The sequence below is a fragment of the Podarcis muralis genome, chromosome 11, assembly GCF_964188315.1.
Source record: "Podarcis muralis chromosome 11, rPodMur119.hap1.1, whole genome shotgun sequence".
NCBI classification, from domain to species: Eukaryota; Metazoa; Chordata; class Lepidosauria; order Squamata; family Lacertidae; genus Podarcis; species Podarcis muralis.
The window spans coordinates 5429551-5447784 of NC_135665.1; the positions used below are offsets into that span (position 1 = coordinate 5429551).

The following is an 18234-nucleotide window of genomic DNA, read 5'->3' on the forward strand; positions in this document are numbered from 1 at the left end:
AAGATGCTGGCAGAAACCTACTGCAGCCTGGCTGCCCATGTGAGTATGAGGGGAAACATGACACCACACCCAATGGAGGAGGAATGCTTTGGAAGATGAAGGGTGGTGTTTAGACTGGCATGCAGTGGAGATCTTCTGGCTTCAGGAGGGTGTTCCTCTGGAGCACCTTCTCTTGGAAGCCTGCCTGGAAAACACAGGGGGAGGATAGGGGGCTGAGCAGCCTCAAAACACCCCAGTGGGCAGGCGAAAGGAAACAGCTCTGATGAGAAACACAATCTCTGATGTTTTCTGCCTACAGGAGGAAGACTCTGTCCGGGCCTCAGCCATCCAACATCTGGGGCTGCTTCGGGGCTGGGTGAGAGAACAAAGGCTTCCCATAATAACAACAACAACAACAGAAGAAGAAGCAGCAGCCATTCATGAACTGGTCGTCGTCCTCATTCACCTTGAAGACGTTTTATGAAAAATGGTGAAGGGTTGCTTCTCTTATCAGTCGCTTCTCTGGGTTTCTTCTCAGCCATTGGTAGTGCTTCCTGCATCCTCCCTTAGCCAACTGGTGGCGATTTCCTGTCTCTGTGCATTGGATCCAGACCTGGAGTGCAGGCAGCAGGCAGCAGAGGCCCTCTGCCATCTTCTGCCCATCCTGCGGCGCAACGAAGGTAAGACTGGAAGAATGCATCGCAGCATGGGGTGGGGTGAGCAAGACCCAAACTAACTTTGGCTTTCCTTTGCAGAGATGCTGGCACAAACATCAAGGAACCAAACACTCATCATCGGAGCTCAGAAGGTCCTCAATTCCACCGGAGGACCGGTTCCTGAATTGTTCATCAATGACTGCTACTCTCTTGCCAGGGTAAGTCGCTGTTACACAAGGCACAGCGGTCTCTCAAGCCACATGTTCTGGGTTCCGCAGAGAAAGCACCTGGGCTTTCTGCTCCCCAGCCCTGCCCTGTGGGCATCTCTGACCTTCCTCTCTCGCTTCAGGTCTTTGGCACCTTTCTCCCTGCGGAGCAGCTCTTGGAGGCCATGTGCTTCCTCGCCAGCAACCTGGTTCTTGAGAGCAACTTCGACCCCTTGGACATCTCCCACCTGCTGCAAGAGTTCATCAAGCAGTTTAGCGGCAAAGCAGTAGAGGTAAGGTGTCTTCAAAGGTAGGAGAGAAGAATCTCCGCTTTGGTGTAGGGGATGCAACCTAATGTCATTGGGTGGCCAGGACTGGCAATGTCAGGACAAGAAGCTCAGCCAAGGGTCCTGTGAAACATGGGTTCAGGGATGGGGAACCCTCCTCCTTCTGGGAGCAGACTGGCAAGCTTCTTCTCTTGGCCCACAATGGAGAGGGGAACTGGCGCCCTGGAGCTGCCTGTGTCCAATACTCCCAAGGACCCTGATTGGAGGCCTTCTACAAAATCACCCAGGGGCCTACAGTGGAGGGCAGAAACATGGCCGTCTTCACTTTCTCCATCTTGTCACACCACCACCTGGTGAAAGTGGTTGAATATCTCCTCCAGTTTCCATTCACCTTGAAGACGAGGATGAGGTGGCCAAGGTGAGGGCCAAGGAGGTGGACTTACACAGTAGGAAGGAGGGAGGGACTGTTCTCAGGAGCTTCTGAGATTTCTTTTATGGCAATTTGTAACCCTCTTCTCTTCTTGTGTTGCAGGCTGCAAGGAGGGCTCTTTCCCATCTAGCCCCACAAGTCAACTGGTGGGCGCATCCCAACAAATTTAGTCTCCACTTTGCTCTCCACCAGGCTGCCAGGCATCTGGTAAGGTTTTTCTGCTTCATTGGCAGCTTTGCCCAGGGACGTCCTTGGGGGTGCAAGGCTCTTCTGCTGCACTCTCAAGCCTGTCTGATGCCACTTCTCCTTTGTCTTTGCCAACAGAGCAAGACCTTCAGCAAGAACATCCTTCGGAGTGCTGCCTTGACATGTACAAAGCAGTCTGCCAACAGGCTGCCAGCAGTCTCCAGGGTGGCAGCTCTGCTTCTGGGTAAGTCAAGCAACGTCCTTCCCTGGTAGGGATGGACAGAAACGTCTTGGAAACAATGGCAGGGAGGATGGGCATGTCCCCAGGCCGCTTGCTAGATAGGTGTTCATCTGCGCCCAGATCTTGCTCTGAGTGCTCCACGAGGGTGGAGGCCTCTAGACGCATCAGAGCATACCTGTCCCCCTGTCAAGCTGCCTGTGGCATTTGCCCCTAGGATGCGTCAAGGAAAGAGTTAAAAATGGGTGTGATGTGATTGGCCAGTGAGAATGCGAGGGGGGAGTAAAAGATAGAGTGGGAGGTTTTGAAAAGACATTTGAGGTTTGGGAGTTGAAAGTTGAGGTTTGGGAGTTGACAGTTGAGGTTTGGGAGTTGAGTTTTGTCAGTTGGGAGTTGAGGCTTGGGTGTTCTAGAAGGAAGAGGGAGGCTTAGGTGTGGGTTGGTAGAGTTGTATTGTGAGAGAGTGAGAGGAATTGATAGGTGGAGTCAGATAGATAATTAATTCAGGTTGAAGTTGTTAGGAACTAAGATTTAAGAAACTGTCAACTGTCAAGAGAAATAAACAGAAATCATACGCTTGTTCTTGCAGTTTTAAAATAAACTTGATTAGTTGTTTATGTTAACTACTGTCTGGACTCTGTGTGTCCCTGTGAGATACGGGGGGGGGGGGGGGGTTGGCAGCGAAGAAAGCAACCGCAGTGGTGGCACAGGGTCAATAGACCATGAAGCGTCCGGGGGCCCTGTGTGATCACCACAAAATTGGTGGTGCAGCGGTGGGATAACAACCGAACCTGCCGCCACAAAATTGGCGGCAGTGGCGGAATTCGTTAAGTCTAAGTGCCTGTGAGGGGAAGCAATACACCTGGAGAGGGGAAGGGGAAATCGGTGAAGAGATTACCTGGCCCAAGGGTGTGATTGAGGATAAACCCCAGATTGCCGTGTGGCCGAGATAACAATAAGAGCAAGAGATCTCAAAAGACTGTTCTGGCGGAGGCTTAGTCTCAGGGTCAGAGGAAGTAAGCTTGAAAGGTTAGAGGGGAAAAACCTAAAGCTATACTTTGGGGACCAGGGTCTTGGAAAGCCAAGCCGGGAGGAAGAGTGCTGAGAGTAAAAGTCTCTTATTTAATTAGTGCAAAATACTGACTCAACCATAATGCCACCCAAGAAGACTAAGCACCCAGTAAGAGAAAACCCATATGAAAGCTCTGGAGAAGAGAATGGGAATCCCCAGGGGGAAGAAACGAGAATAGAAGAGATGACTAAAACCCCACCTGAAGTTCCACAGTTTTCAGAGGATTTTGAAAAGTGGAAATTAGTTCAAGAATATAACCTGAAATTAGAGCTTGAGAAAAATAGAATTGAATTGGAAAACCAATTGCATTGAAAACCCTTAAGGCTGCTGGAACATATTTGCCGCCCTTTGTGAAGAAGAATCTATGTATGGCTAGCTTTGTAATCTCCGCCTTTTGAAGGGAGGTTTGCCAATGGTGCTTCCAAGATCCTGTATGATGGAATGTGAGCCCTAGGTAACTGAAGTATTTTACCTGTTCAAGGTTATGGCCATCCAGCACCCATTTAGACTGGGAGAATCTTCTTTCGAAGGCTAAGATTTTAGATTTTTCATAATTAATGGATAAACCATTTCCAGAACAGTAATCAGAAAATTTCCTCAACAGATAATTCAAGCCCGGTCTGGAACGCGAGATGATGGCTGCGTCATCAGCATACAACAACAAAGGGGTCCTTCTCATTCCTATTTTGGGAATGTGTCCATCTGGGTCCATTAAGCTCTCTTCTAGGTCATTTAAGAATAGACAAAACAATGTGGGGGCCAAAATACAACCCTGTCTCACCCCCCTAGTCATCTCGATGCTGTTCGATAGCTGTCCCTGTCAACCGCATCGGACCTGCAGTTTGGTTCCATTGTACAGGGCTTTTATAAGAAAGAGAAGTCGTTTGTCCTGCAAAATCAGACTCAATTTGGACCATAGCTGGGTAATAACGCCGATGGGCAGAATCAAATGAAGATAGATTTAAAACGCTTTCCTAAGTTTAGAGATAAGGATAACCCAGAAGCATTTCTAGTAGCCTTCAAAGAGAGGAAGATAAAATGATGATCTTGAGGGCTAGAATAAGCGGTCCTCTAGCCGAATTATACGCTCAAATGACTGAGGAACAATCCTGAAATTTTGAGGTGTACAAGCAGTTAGTATATACACGCTTTGGGATTACCTCAGAGCAGTTGAGGAAAAAATTTAGAAGTGTGACAAAGGTGAGGAAGGAAACCTATGCGCAGGTGGGTGCAAAGATAAAAACTTACCTCACAAGATGGTTAGAGCAAGAGAATGCAGACACGGTACCTAAGATTAGAGAAGTGATAGCGTTGGAGCAATTTTACGACACAATAAATGGCCAATTGAAGTACCTGATAAAAGAAAGGAACCCCAAGACAATAGAGGAAGCAGCGGGTTTAGCCGATAAAATAAATGAAATCAGAGACCATGGATTTGATGGGCCAAAATTTGGTGGGAGATATTGGGAAACAAACAAAAATAAATTTCAGCAAACCAAAGGAAAAATTACCTCAGAAACTGATGAGAGAAGCAGCCCCTCATCAAAAAGCCCACGAGAAGGCACACACCCATACAGAGTTTACTGAGGGAAAAGTAAATAAAACAAAGACATTTCATGCTGGAGATGTGGGAAATTAGGTCATAAACGTTTTGAGTGTAAACCTGGAAAAGAAACATCTAGTTATAGCGCCACACAGAAACAGACATATTGTATGCAACCTGCGGAGCAGGGCCCAACTAGTCAGGTTGTCAAGGAAACGGACAGGCCAACTAGGCCCAAGCCTGCTGAGGTAGTAGAAGCCCAAGTCCTGCACTGTTATGCGATTCAACAAGATAATCTCTTGTTAAAGAACGCTGGAGAGTATATTTGGATAGACGGAAAAAGATATCTCGGGTTAAAGGACACGGGATCGCAAGTCACTATGGTCCACCCTGAGATAATCAGGGATAATTCCAGGGAAAGTAATGAAATTAAAAGGACTTTCGAAACAAGCAGAGATCCTAAAGGTGGCGGAAATAGATGTCAGGTTCAAAAACTGGGCAGGGAAGTGGCAAGGAGCCCTTTCGGAAGAAATTCCCGCCCCTGTGCTCATTGGTTGGGACATTTTAGAACATGTGCAGAGTACTTTCATAGTTACCAGAAGCAAAAGGGAGCCCACAGTCACCTAATCCTGAGGGGGTGGATACAGTAGCAGAGGCAGACAATGCTGAAGGACAGCAAGGGAATGATCAGTGTGAGGAAGGAAAAGACGCCTTTTTATTTCCTTTGACCAAAAGTCAAACCCCAAGTTTTGCCAAAAAGCAAAAAGAAGATACTGAGTTACAAAGGTACTTTGAGGCAGCCGAGTCGGAGAGGCCGTTAACTCCTGAGTGCCCAGAACGGTCTTGTTTGAGCAAGGGCCTTTTATATTGAGAAGTCCTTGCCCCACCATGTGGGGGGGGTGTGTGTGAAGAAGTGAGAAGACAGCTAGTAATCCCTCATAGCTACAGAGAAAAGATTTTGCAACAAGCCCATAATAGCATTTTACTTGGCCAGGCATGGGGAAACAAATCAAGCTATATTGCCAGGCATGTGATATTTGCCAAAGACGAGGTACAGGGCATAAGGCGGTTCATGTGAACATGTTAAAGCCTTATCTTAGACCCGAAGGCTGGACACTGTATGCAATACGTGAAGATCCAGACGAAGCCGAGATAACATGCTGGGAAGGGAGAGGGGAGCAACTGTGCAATCTACAAGAAGTAAAGATAGCTCCTACATTAACCCTTAATCAGCAGGTGGAGGTTAAGCAGATCCTACAAGATTATAAGGAAATTTTCAGTAACACTCCAGGTAGAGCTAAGGGAGTTGTACATCATATTGACATGGGAGATGCCAATCCTATTGCTATAAACCCTTATAGAATAACTGGAGAGTATATGGGGAATGTTAGCAATGAGGTAAGGGCAATGCTGAAGGCAGGGATTATAACCCCTTCGGAAAGCCCCTGGGCAGCACCCATAGTGTTATTATCCTGATGGATCTATTAGATTTTGCCTGGATTATAGGAAGCTGAACCATGTCACTAAAGCGGATGCATATCCAATGCTGCGTTTAGATGACATGATCGAAGCTATAGGCCAGTGTCATTACATCACCTGCCTAGACTTAACAAAGGGGTACTATCAAGTAGAAATAGACCCTAAGGACCAGGAGAAAACTCCATTCAGAAGTCCTTTAGGGTTGTTTAAATTTAAAGTAAAGCCCTTTGGCTTAAAGAATGCGCCAGAAACTTTTCAGCGATTGGTGGACAAAATCCTGAATGGATTAAGAAACTGGACAGTAGCATGTCAGCAGGCGTTTGACGCCTTAAAAAGCAGCTTGACATCAAATCCAGTCCTTGTTGCTCCTGATTATGATCGTGAGCTCACCGTCTTCACTGATGCATCTGATGCCGGGATTGGGGCCGTGCTGTGCCAACAGGGAGAGAAGGACGACCTGTATCCCATCACCTTCATAAGCAAGAAACTACTACCAAGGGAAAGACATTATTCAACCATCGAGAAGGAATGCCTTGCCATCGTGTGGACATTACAGAAGCTGAAGCCATACATCTGGGGCCGAACTTTTACTTTATGTACTGACCATTCACCCTTGTTGTGGCTGAGGTCAATGAGGCCAACAGTAAGTTGTTGAGGTGGGCTCTTATCACTGCAAGACTTTAATGTTACGATTAAAAATGTGAAAGGGACCCTGAATACCGTCGCAGATGCTTTGTCCAGAAGACCTGCAGTTGAAAGTTAACTGAATACCTAACATGTAACAGGTTTTTGTATATATGTATATTTTACCAAAACACAGTATTTGATGTACAAAGGTTAGGTGTGATGTGAAGGGTGAAATGACAGGTTAGGAAATGTTTATTTGCCATAAAGATGTACTGCTGATTGATCAGGAGAATAACTAGGTTAAGTTATCCCTCCTGAGTCAATCTTCTTAAGGGGGGAGGAATGTCTTTACTCTGTGTGTCCCCGTGAGATATGGGGTGGTGGCAGCGAAGAGAGCAACCGCAGTGGTGGCACAGGGTCAATAGACTGTGAAACGCCCGGGGGCCCTGTGTGATCGCCACACTGTCTCCACTGCTTTGCACCGAGACGATGTCCCCTTTCTTGCCCTGTCTCTCTAGGTCATCTGGCTTTCCGGGATGCCAGTTTCATCCAGAGCCAAGACATGGCATCCTATGGCACATGTAAGTGAGATGTATGGAGGCCAGGGAGGGATGCTTCTGCTGAGAAAGGGCTTTAGGGGAAGGCAGATTCCCAGATGTATGTGCAGACAGAGGTGCCACAAGATGAACATGCAAAGAGGATTGGAATGCCCTCTCTCACACACAAATATCCCCCTACCCCACACCCTGGTCCTGGGAGGAGCTCTGGTGGGGGTGCTTTGCAAGTTTTTGCCTTGTGAAAAGCTGATTCCTCCTCCTCAAGGGGAACCACCACTGCTTGTGTCCTGGTTGGGGTGGATACCCTGTGGACTCCTGCATCCCCACCTACAACCAGCACACCTCCCCGGCCCGATTGCTGGGGCCACCCAACGGCTGTCTTAATATTTTTGATGGATGGCTCTTTTCCTATGCATCTCCACCTTGCTCAACCTTTCTCCCTTGCCACTCAGGGCTGGAAGAGATGCAGCAGCATGAGGAAGAAGGGCTCAGGCGGACAGGGAACATCATGCAGTGGGCCTGTAAACATCGGCAGAAAGGCAGGGTCCAGCGCCTTGTGAGGAGGCTGTTCCACTGTTTTCACAGGGAACCTTACCCGCAGAACTTCCTGAGCTGCATGCCAGGTGAATGAGGCATCTGGTGGGCTATTTGGACATCTGGTGGGCTGTTTGGATGTGACGTTTCTCAAGGAGCCCTTTTCTCCTCCTGGCAGAACATCCGCAGTAGCGCCAGGCCAAGGCAACGTGGACATCAAAGTTGTGCTGCAGAGATTCCATCTTCTGCTCTCCGTGGGATCCAGTCTGGACCAGCACCAGGAACATCAATGCCATCAGGATCGACCAAGAGGAGTGGTGCTGCCCTCATGACCCTCCATACATAGCGGTAGGAAACCTTTTTGTTGTTGTTGTGTTTCTTGTTGATGTTGTTCTTGATTGTTGTTTTTATTGATGGATTTTGAATCTCAGGGTGGTTCAAATCACCAAGCTACAGTATACGAAGCACAAAATACATAATAAAAATAATCACTGCACAAAATTCATGATAAAAATATCAGAACATAATAAAAATTAAAATAATAAAAAACATATGCACAACGAATAAACAATAAAGCCCCGAAAACAACACTCCAGCCCACAAATACAAAATCTAAATCAACATATCACATTTAACAACCGTTTAGAACAACCCCGCCCTGCAAATCAAACAGCACCCACCCAAGATAAAACCCCATCTTTGTTAAAACAGTCATTTTAACACAAGGGGGCTGGCCTACGATCTGGTCCCACCCCCTAAGTGCCGCCCCCAAAGGGACAATCTTATCTTTGTTGTTTCCCCTTTGTTAGGGGTCCCACCCCCAGGACAGGCAGGCTCCCCCAGTTGCTGGTGTATGCCCAGGGTCCCGTTCCTTGCAGGACTCTCTGCCGACCTCTTGAGTGAAGGGTGGCAGGCAACCCACAAGCAGTAACTTTCTTCCATTTCTTTGTTAGAAAACACCTCCCCCTTTTTAATTTTTTCCCTCCCACCAACAGCGGGGATTATGTTGGGGGCAACTAGAGGCACTAACATTCATGAGATTTAATACCCTTTCTAACATAATCTCTTTTCTCTCTTTCCTGCATGGAACAAAACTGTGATGGGAAATGGCGGCCTATCTGCTGGAGCCTGGGGGGAGACCTCCGGAGAAAAGAAGACCCCCGCAAGAATGTCATCAGCCGGGAAAGGAGCTGCCCTGAAGACAACACCTGCAACATCGACCCTCCATCTAGCAGTGAATTTGAGGACTGGACACTTTTTGTTGACTCTTTCAAGACTTAAAACAGCAAACAGGACTTTCTTTTAGTGAGATAGATAGGTTAAAATGGATGTATAGAATAGTATAGGCAAAATATGGAGCATTCAAGGATAGGTAACAATATGCTAGATAGTATTTTGTATATTATTTTTGTTCCTTCTTTTTTATAAACATCTTTGTTCTTTCCCCCCTCATTTCCCCCATTCCGATCACTTTATTTCTTTGTAATTGTAATTATTTTATTAAAAATATTATTATTTTTTTTAAAAAGGGTAAATATGGATCTTATGGTTTATGTTAAAATGTGTAAAAAAAATCATTTAGTAAAAAATGAATAAATAATATTTTTGTTAAAAAGAGAAATACCGGTAGGTCTTTTGGTTTGTGAAAAGTATGCTAGTAAGGGAAATCTCTACACACTTCCCTGGAGGGATGCCCCGTCATCCCAAGATGGAGACACAGAGGCTAGTGGCAGGGGTTGCATCTGGTGAGTTGGGAGGATGCTGGAATCTGGAGAGGCAGGAGATTGTCTTGCTCTGAGCTGGACCCAGAGCTTTGGCCTGGGGCAACCCTGTGAAGCTAATGGGGACGTAAGATCGGTTGGAGGGTTATGCCGTGAAATGCTTCATCCTAGCATCTATGTTAGCATCTATGTGCAAGCAAAGCCTAATATCCCAAAGACTGAACCCAGGCTAAGCGCAGGCACCCCTGGAGTCGTCTGCCGCTCAGAGATGGGGATGTTCACAACTGTCCCTTTTCAGCATCCTGCCCCACTTCCTCCTCAGTTCTCTCCAAATGCATCTCACCTGCAAGCTAGGTAATAACTGAGCAAACTTTTTGTATGGTGTTTAAATCATTAGGGATTACGTTGAGAGAGCTAGCATGGCAAGTTGTCTGACTTCCGTGGGCCAGTGTGGTTAACATGAAGGAATATTCAACATTATCAGAGATTCTAATGTTTGAACAAGGAACCTCATAGTTCAGGGATGGGATCTGGCCTAGAAAAGGACTTGGAGTCCTCTTCAAGCTTGAAAAAGAAGTACAGTGGTACCTTGGTACATACGCTTCAGGTTAAATACACTTCAGGTTACAGACTCCGCTAACCCATAAATAGTGCTTCAGGTTAAGAACTTTGCTTCAGGATGAGAACAGAAATCGTGTGGCGGCAGCAGGAGGCCCCATTAGCTAAAGTGGTGCTTCAGGTTAAGAACAGTTTCAGGTTAAGAACAGACCTCCGGAACGAATTAAGTACTTAACCCGAGGTACCACTGTATGTTGGTTACTAGCAGGCCTGGCATTATGGAGGTGGCTTCGTCTGGGATACATACCTTGTTTCCTTAATACGAAATTCTCTTTGCAGGTATTGTTGGATACCAAGTCTGATGAGCCCAAGCCAGATGACGGGAGTCCTCTTTCCCACAATTCCTCACAGCTCCAGACACTAACTTCAGGTACTTTGGACCCTATGGGTGATGTACAGCGCAAATTAATAATGCAGTTTTTGAGTGAAAGAAAAAGAGCTTTTCTGAGTTAAAATAAACTTCTTCATAAACAAGATGGTTCCAAACAGTTTGACTGAGATTACATACCGACTCTGCTTACAGCTGAGGCAGACTGAGAACACAGAGAGAAAATGGCTGCCGCTTATAAGGAGAACGAGTCACATGTCAGAGTGACTTTGCAGTTAGGCCTGAGTAACTTGAGTAGGCCCAAATGATTGTGCAGTCCCAGCATTTCCCAGCCTGCTTTGCTGCTCCTGCTCTCATGTGTCTTTGTCACGTGACACTCCCCAATGACCTCGAGAGCAGAAGTATAAACAGGCTGGGAAGTGCTGGGCCTACTAAAGTTATTCAGGCCTAACTGCTAACTGACATGTGACTCGTTCTCCTTATAAGCGGCAGCCATTTTCTCTCTGTGTTCTCAGTAAGATTTCAGTCAGAGTCAGTCTGCCTCAGTTATGAGCAGAGTCAGTACATAATCTCAGTCAATGTTGTTTATGGAGAAGTTTATTTTAACTCAGTAAAGCTCTTATTCTTTCACTTAAAAACTCTGCATTATAGTCATACCTTGGGTTAAAGGTGCTTCAGGTTGAGCGTTTTCAAGTTACGCTCCGCAGCGACCCAGAAGTAATGGAGTGTGTTACTTCCGGGTTTCGCCAATTGCGCATGCGCAGACGCACAAAATTACATCACGCGCATGCATGGAAGCGGCAAAACGCGACACGTGCAGATGCGCAGTCGTGTCTTATGTTATACTCAGGATGCGAACAGGGCTCCGGAACGGATCCCGTTCGCATCCAGAGGTACCACTGTGTTAATTTACGCCGCGCGTCAATGGGTTGTATCTTTGGCTCACTGAACTTAGCAGACATGGCTAACTTAGACCCAGTAATTTCATTGAGTCTACTCTGAGCAGAGCTTAGTTGGGTACAACCCTTTAGGCCTGAACTGGCCTGCACATTGCATTCAACCATAGGGTGGCCACGTGCCCTACTTTACAGAGGACAGGACTGTATCTGAAGGGCTGTCAGAGGACAGTCCTTTATTTGAAAAAGTCGTTTTTATTGACTGCCTTGTCCAAGCCTAGTTTAAATATAAGGAACCAAAAGCGGGGTGGCCAGGGGTATTCAATTTGCCCATCACTAGTGACCACCTTGACAGCAGACTGAGCAGGCACACAATTCAGCTGACCACAGTCTTCCCCACTATGGTGAGTTGTGTTGTACTCAAATTTAAATTGTAGCAATCATTTGTATATTTGCGTTTATACATATAAATTAGCATATTTAAATTTTATGAAAGTAGTTCTCGTCCTTTTTTGGTGATGAATGTCCCCTTTTCTGGTGATTTGTAACTGAGCATCAGACTCCAAAATCAGGTCGATGTGTAGTGAATATGAGGCAGAGGGAAGTTCTGCTTTCCTAGTCAGACTGCTCTATCGACGACAGGCATATCAATGGACATACCAGCAGTGAGAAAGAAATACTGAGGTATGCACAACCAACAGAACAATCTTGGCATGTTTACTGCCATACTATTGCACACAATCAATCTTATTTTTTTTTTTATAAAATTTTTTATTGGTTTTACAATATTTTTAAAACAATACAAACATATAAAAAGACATACAAACGTGTATAATTTCGTAACCTTTTTTTCCTAAACCTTATTTCACAGACTCCCCCATACCTCCCCTTTCTGCATCCCAATGTCCAGAGTTTTTTAGCAACTTGTAAATATTTCTGTCAAGCCTCTGTCCTTTTAATCTTTCCTTCAGTCTAATCTTATATCACTGTCACCCTTTCTTTCTCATAACCTCAACATTCTAGCATTCATCAAGTTTATAATAGTCCTTAAGATAAATTTTAAATTTCTTCCACTCTTCTTCCGCTGTCTCCTTCCCCTGATCGCGGATTCTGCCAGTCATCTCAGCCAGTGTCATATAGTCCATCACTTTCATTTGCCACTCTTCCAGAGTGGGTAGATCTTGTGTCTTCCAGTACTTTGCGATGAGTATTCTTGCTGCTGTCGTAGCATACATAAAGAAAATTCTATCTTTCTTTGACACCAGTTGGCCGACAATGCCCAAGAGGAAGGCCTCTGATTTTTTAGGAAAAGTACATTTAAGTACCTTTTTCATTTCATTATATATCATATCCCAGAAAGCCTTAATCTTCGGGCACGTCCACCAAATGTGGTAGAAAGTACCTTCAGTTTCTTTACATTTCCAACACTTATTGTCAGGCAAGTGATAAATTTTTGCTAGCTTGACTGGGGTCATATACCACCTATAGATCATTTTCATAATATTTTCCTTTAAAGCATTACAGGCCGTAAATTTTATACCTGTATTCCACAACCATTCCCAGTCAGCAAACATTATGTTATGACCGATGTCCTGTGCCCACTTAATCATAGCTGATTTAACTGTTTCATCTTGCGTATTCCATTTCAGCAGCAAATTGTACATTCTTGACAAGTTCTTAGTATTGGGTTCTAACAATTCAGTTTCTAGTTTTGATTTCTCCACCTGGAAGCCAATTTTCCTATCTTGTTTATAAACCTCCATTATTTGATAATAATGGAGCCAATCACGTACTTTAAGTTTCATTTTCTCATGACTCTGTAATTTCAATTTGTCTCCATCTTGTTCCAAAATTTCCCAATACTTTGGCCATTTGGCCTCCATATTGGGCTTTTTGAGTGCCTTGGCCTCCAAGGGTGACAACCATCTAGGGGTTTTATTTTCTAACAAATCTTTATATCTTAACCAAACATTGTACAGTGCTTTTCTGACAATATGATTCTTAAAGGCCCTATGCGCCTTAATTTTGTCATACCATAGATATGCATGCCAACCAAATGCATTATTGAAACCCTCCAAGTCCAAAATGTCTGTATTCTCGAGGAGCATCCAGTCTTTCAGCCAGCAGAACGCTGCTACTTCATAATACAGTTTTAGGTCCGGCAGGGCAAATCCCCCTCTTTCTTTAGCATCTGTCAGGATTTTAAATTTAATTCTGGGCTTTTTGCCCTGCCAGACAAATTTCGATATGTCTTTCTGCCACCTCTTAAAACAATCCATCTTGTCGAGGATTTGCAAAGTTTGGAATAAAAATAGCATTTTAGGCAATACATTCATCTTGATAACTGCAATTCGGCCTAACATTGATAATTTCAAATTTGACCATATTTCTAAGTCTTTTTTAATTTCTGACCAACATTTTTCATAATTGTCCTTATACAAGTTCAAATTTTTAGATGTCAAGTGAACCCCTAGGTATTTCACCTTCTTAACCACTGTCAAACCTGTCTCTTCTTGGAATTCCTCCTTCTCCTTAACTGTTAATTTTTTTTCTATGACTTTAGTTTTTTGTTTGTTCAGTTTGAATCCGGCTACCTGGCCAAATTGTTGAATTATCTCCAACACCCTTTTCGCACTAGTGTTTTGCTCCTGTAAGGTCAATACTAAGTCATCTGCAAAAGCTCTTAACTTGTACTGTTTATCTCCGACCTGTACACCTTCAACCTGCTGGTCATTTCTAATCATATTTAGCAACACCTCCAGAACCGAAATGAAGAGCAATGGGGAAATTGGGCACCCCTGTCGTGTTCCTTTTTCTATCTTAAGTTCATCAGTTATCACATTATTTACAATCAGCTTCGCTTTTTGTTCAGAGTATATCGCACCCATACCATTCTCAAATCCTTGGCCTACCCCCATCCCATGAAGATTCTTTTTCATAAAACTCCAAGAAATATTGTCAAATGCTTTCTCCGCGTCCACAAAAATCAACACTGCTTTGGTGTTTATGTTCACCTCTAGCAATTCCAAAATGTCTATTATATTTCTTACATTGTCTGATAGATGCCTTTTTGGGAGAAAGCCTGCTTGGTCCTTATGAATCATCTCCATCAACACTCTTTTAAATCTTTTTGCCAAAATGTCTGCAAAGATTTTATAATCCACATTAAGTAATGATATTGGGCGGTAGTTCTTGAGTTGAGTCTTTTCAGTCTCTGTCTTTGGTATGAGTGAAATATACGCTTCCTTCCACGATTCTGGTGCCTTTTTCCCCTCTAGGATCTCGTTGCAGACTTCCTTTAACGGTTGAACCAACCATTCCTTCAGAGATTTATAATATCTGGAAGTCAGTCCATCTGGCCCTGGAGATTTGCCCAATTGCATGTCCTGAATGGCACCCTCTATCTCTTGTTCTGTTATTCTCTGGTTTAAATCCACCTTACTTTGATGAGAGATTTTTTGTAATCCATATTTATTAAGAAATTTGTCCATATCTTCTTCATTTTGTGGTCCTTGAGAATAAAGTTTTTTAAAGTAGCTCAGGAAACAGTTTCTAATCTCATTAGGTTTAGATATGTTCTTTCCATCCACTTCAAGGCTTGTAACTGTATTTAGTTTCTGCCTTTTCTTCAATTGCCATGCCAGAAGTTTGCCACATTTATCTGCCGATTCGAAGGTTTTTTGTTTCATTTGTTTTATCTTCCATTCACAATCACACAATCAATCTTAGTTCCAGGTAAGTGTGTGCAGGATTTCAGTCAAAATGACCATTTGTGCTATACCACCTCTGGTAGAAATACAATTTGTAACTTCAAACGTCATCCTGGAGAAATGCTGCATTTTGTGACAATTGGCTAGCTGGTCTTTGGGAAGGAATTTATGTTCAGTCAGTGCTGTTCTCTCTAGAAAGGAGGATTTCTGAACAAAACCCTCTACCTCTTCATGCCCAAAGGCATATAATAAATTGAGTCTGATGTGCCAATATGGACAAGTGACCTGCAGCTGTACAGTACCAATTTTGTTATGATCCTTGCTGCTTTACCAGGCGGTGGGAGACACAATGTGGGCCTGGCTGAGCTTGCATTTGGATGTGGGTCAAAAGAATTTAATGCACAACCAGTGAATTTCTTAAGGCCTCGTTCAGGAAGAACTTGCATTTCACAAATGCTGTGAAAATGCTGTAAAAATATCTACCACTGTACTTCTTTACACCTACACAGACACAGACACATTTCTTATGAAGTTTCAAGCATTGCTTGTGTGTGTGTTCAGCAATACAAAATGCAAATAAATAATACTATCACATAGCATCCAGTGACAGAAACGTTGGACAAAAACTTGTTTATTCATGTATTTATTGCATATAATCTAGGACTGCCATACACCTGGATTTTCCTGGACATTGCCGGGATTTCAGTGGCGGAACTGATGTCCGAGCTCAACAACTCTGGCGTTTGTCAATAATGCAGGCGTCTCTCCTTTAAAAGCTCAGCCATTTTGGTGTTTTCCTTAAAAAACCCCCTGCAACTTTCAGGATGTTTTGGCAACTCTAATATAATCAGGGTGATGCTCTAACATGGAGGGTGGAGGAGATAGGTTGATTGTTGCAGTCCAGGATTTGAAATACCAGAAGCAGCTTCATGTTAAGAAGACAAATGGTTTAAACTTTGTGTGTGTGAGAAAATGTATTTTAATAGCTTGCTAAAACTTCTAATAAAATAAAATCCAAACATGTCTTTCTTCACAGGATCATAGAATCTTAGAGTTGGAAGGGACCCTGATGGTCATCTAGTCCACCCCCTGCAATGCAGGAATCTCAGCTAAAGGGTCCATGGCAGATGGCCATCCAACCTCTGTTTAAAAACCTCCAAGGAAGGAGAGTCCACCACCTCTCGTGGGAGTCTCTTGCACTGCTGAATGGCTCTTACTGTCAGAAGGTTTTTCCGAATGTTTAGTCAGAGTCTCCTTTCTTGCAACTTGAAGCCATTGGTTCGAGTCCTACCCTCCAGAGCCGGAGAAAACAAGCTTGCTCCCTTCTCCATCCTTAAGATGGAGCCCTTAAGATATTTGAAGATGGCTATCATATCTCCTCTCAGTCTCCTCTTCCCCAGGCTAAGCATACCCAGCTCCTTCAAGCGCTCCTCATAAACCTTGATTTCCAGACCCTTGATCATCTTGGTTGCCCTCCTCTGCACATGTTCCAGCTTGTAAACATCCATTTTAAATTGTGGCGCCCAGAATTGGACACAGTATTCCAGGTCTGACCAAGGCAGAACAGAGTGGGACTCTTACTTCCCTTGATCCAGACTCTAGACTTCTGTTGATGAAGCCTGGAGTAGCATTAGCTTTTTTTGCAGCTGCATCACACTGTTGACTCATGTTAAGCTTGTGGCCCACCAAAACCCCTAGATCCTTTTCACATGTACTGATAGTAAGCCAGGTGCCCCCCCATCCTATATTTCTGCATCTGGTTCTTCCTGCCTAACTGCAGAACCTTACATTTGTCCCGATTGAAATTCATTTTGTTAGCTTGTGCTCAGTTCTCCAATCTGTTAAGGTCATTTTGAATTCTGATTCTGTCTTCTACAGCATTAGTAACCCCTCCCAGTTTGATGTCATCTGCTAATTTGATGAGCAGCTCCTCAGTTCCTTCATCCAAGTCATTTATAAAGATGTTGAACAACACTGGGCCCAGGACAGAACCCTGCAGCACCCCACTTGACGCTTTTTCCAAGATGACGAGGAACCATTAATGAGTACTCTTTGGGTTCTGTCAGTCAACCAGCTACAAATCCACCTAACCTTGTCCAACCCACATTTTACCAGCTTCCTCATGAGAATATCATGGGGGACTTTGTCTGCAACGGATGTTGAAAAAGATGTTGACTCAATTTATCTGACCAATCTCAAATTCTGAACACTTTAATTCATGTTTTTCTAGAGTCTCTTTGCTACTTCATTTGGAGATAATATTGTTCCTAGCTGGAACTCTTAGATAGAATTAACTGGGCACTATTCAACAGCTGCTCCCTTTTGCTTCAATGACAGATATAAATAATTCTCAGATTTATTTAGTTTTTGTCTTATTCACATTCAGGAAATAAATAAGAATGGTACATTATTTGATCAGAATCTGCTCCTCCTGTATGTTAAGAAGTACGAGGCACCACTAATTTCATTGGTGAAACTGGCTTGTATCAATGGTGAGACTATTAGCTGGTATATTTGCAAAAATAATCTCATTCCTGCTAGGAAACAGCAGTTAATACAGGCAGCTGTATTTCTAAAACTGAACCCTTTCCCTTCCGCCCCCCTGTCATTTACCTCTGTGTAACCCCTCCCCACAAGGATTTTTCTCCCAGTTTAATTTACTTCTGGTATCAGAGGAAAAAAGAGTTTAGATAATGAAGGCAAATCTTTCAGCTCTCTGTACCCATGCAATCCTTTTAAAAAGTCTAATTCCCCTTTTCTTAAAATTTGAATTTTTCCACTTTTCAGCCTGACCTGTCTGACAACACCCATTGCCACCTATAATGTAGAGCTGGCAAAGAAAAAGAAGGCCTTTCTAACACAGTCTTTTCTTGCCAATGTGAACTGTTAGCAAAACTGCATATTATGCTATAGCAATACTAAAACTGTTATTTATTTTCCAGTTTGTTTACCTATGGCGCAGGCAGGTTAATATAGCTAATCTAGGATTGTGCTTAGTTGGCTTCTTCAGAGATAACTTCAAGGAACGTTTAACATGTGCCCCTGGTTGTCAGTCACAAGCTTGGAAGGTAATGCAAAAGGGTACCTTTACATTCTGGTATAGTGCAGAATTCATCTACTTTGCATTGCACCTCATCCTTTATGCAGGATGAGAAGCAATGCAAAGT

The 18234-nt window shown here is 43.9% G+C and overlaps 1 long non-coding RNA gene and 1 pseudogene across 2 annotated transcripts; one reads left to right on the forward strand and one right to left on the reverse strand.

Annotated features, from left to right (window-relative positions):
* Positions 1-256: 256 nt before the first annotated feature.
* On the forward strand, positions 257-8016 carry LOC144329167 (uncharacterized; annotated as a pseudogene). Its single transcript, XR_013394584.1, has 7 exons — positions 257-454; positions 1532-1546; positions 1661-1765; positions 1883-1988; positions 7222-7284; positions 7713-7883; positions 7973-8016. The product of XR_013394584.1 is annotated as an uncharacterized LOC144329167 (transcript).
* Positions 8017-8104: 88 nt separating this feature from the next.
* On the reverse strand, positions 8105-11087 carry LOC144329187 (uncharacterized). The gene is made up of 3 exons (XR_013394604.1): positions 10642-11087; positions 10381-10515; positions 8105-8244 (listed from the first exon to the last, which is right to left on the reverse strand). It is a non-coding gene; the product is annotated as an uncharacterized LOC144329187 (long non-coding RNA).
* Between the last annotated feature and the right edge of the window lie 7147 nt (positions 11088-18234).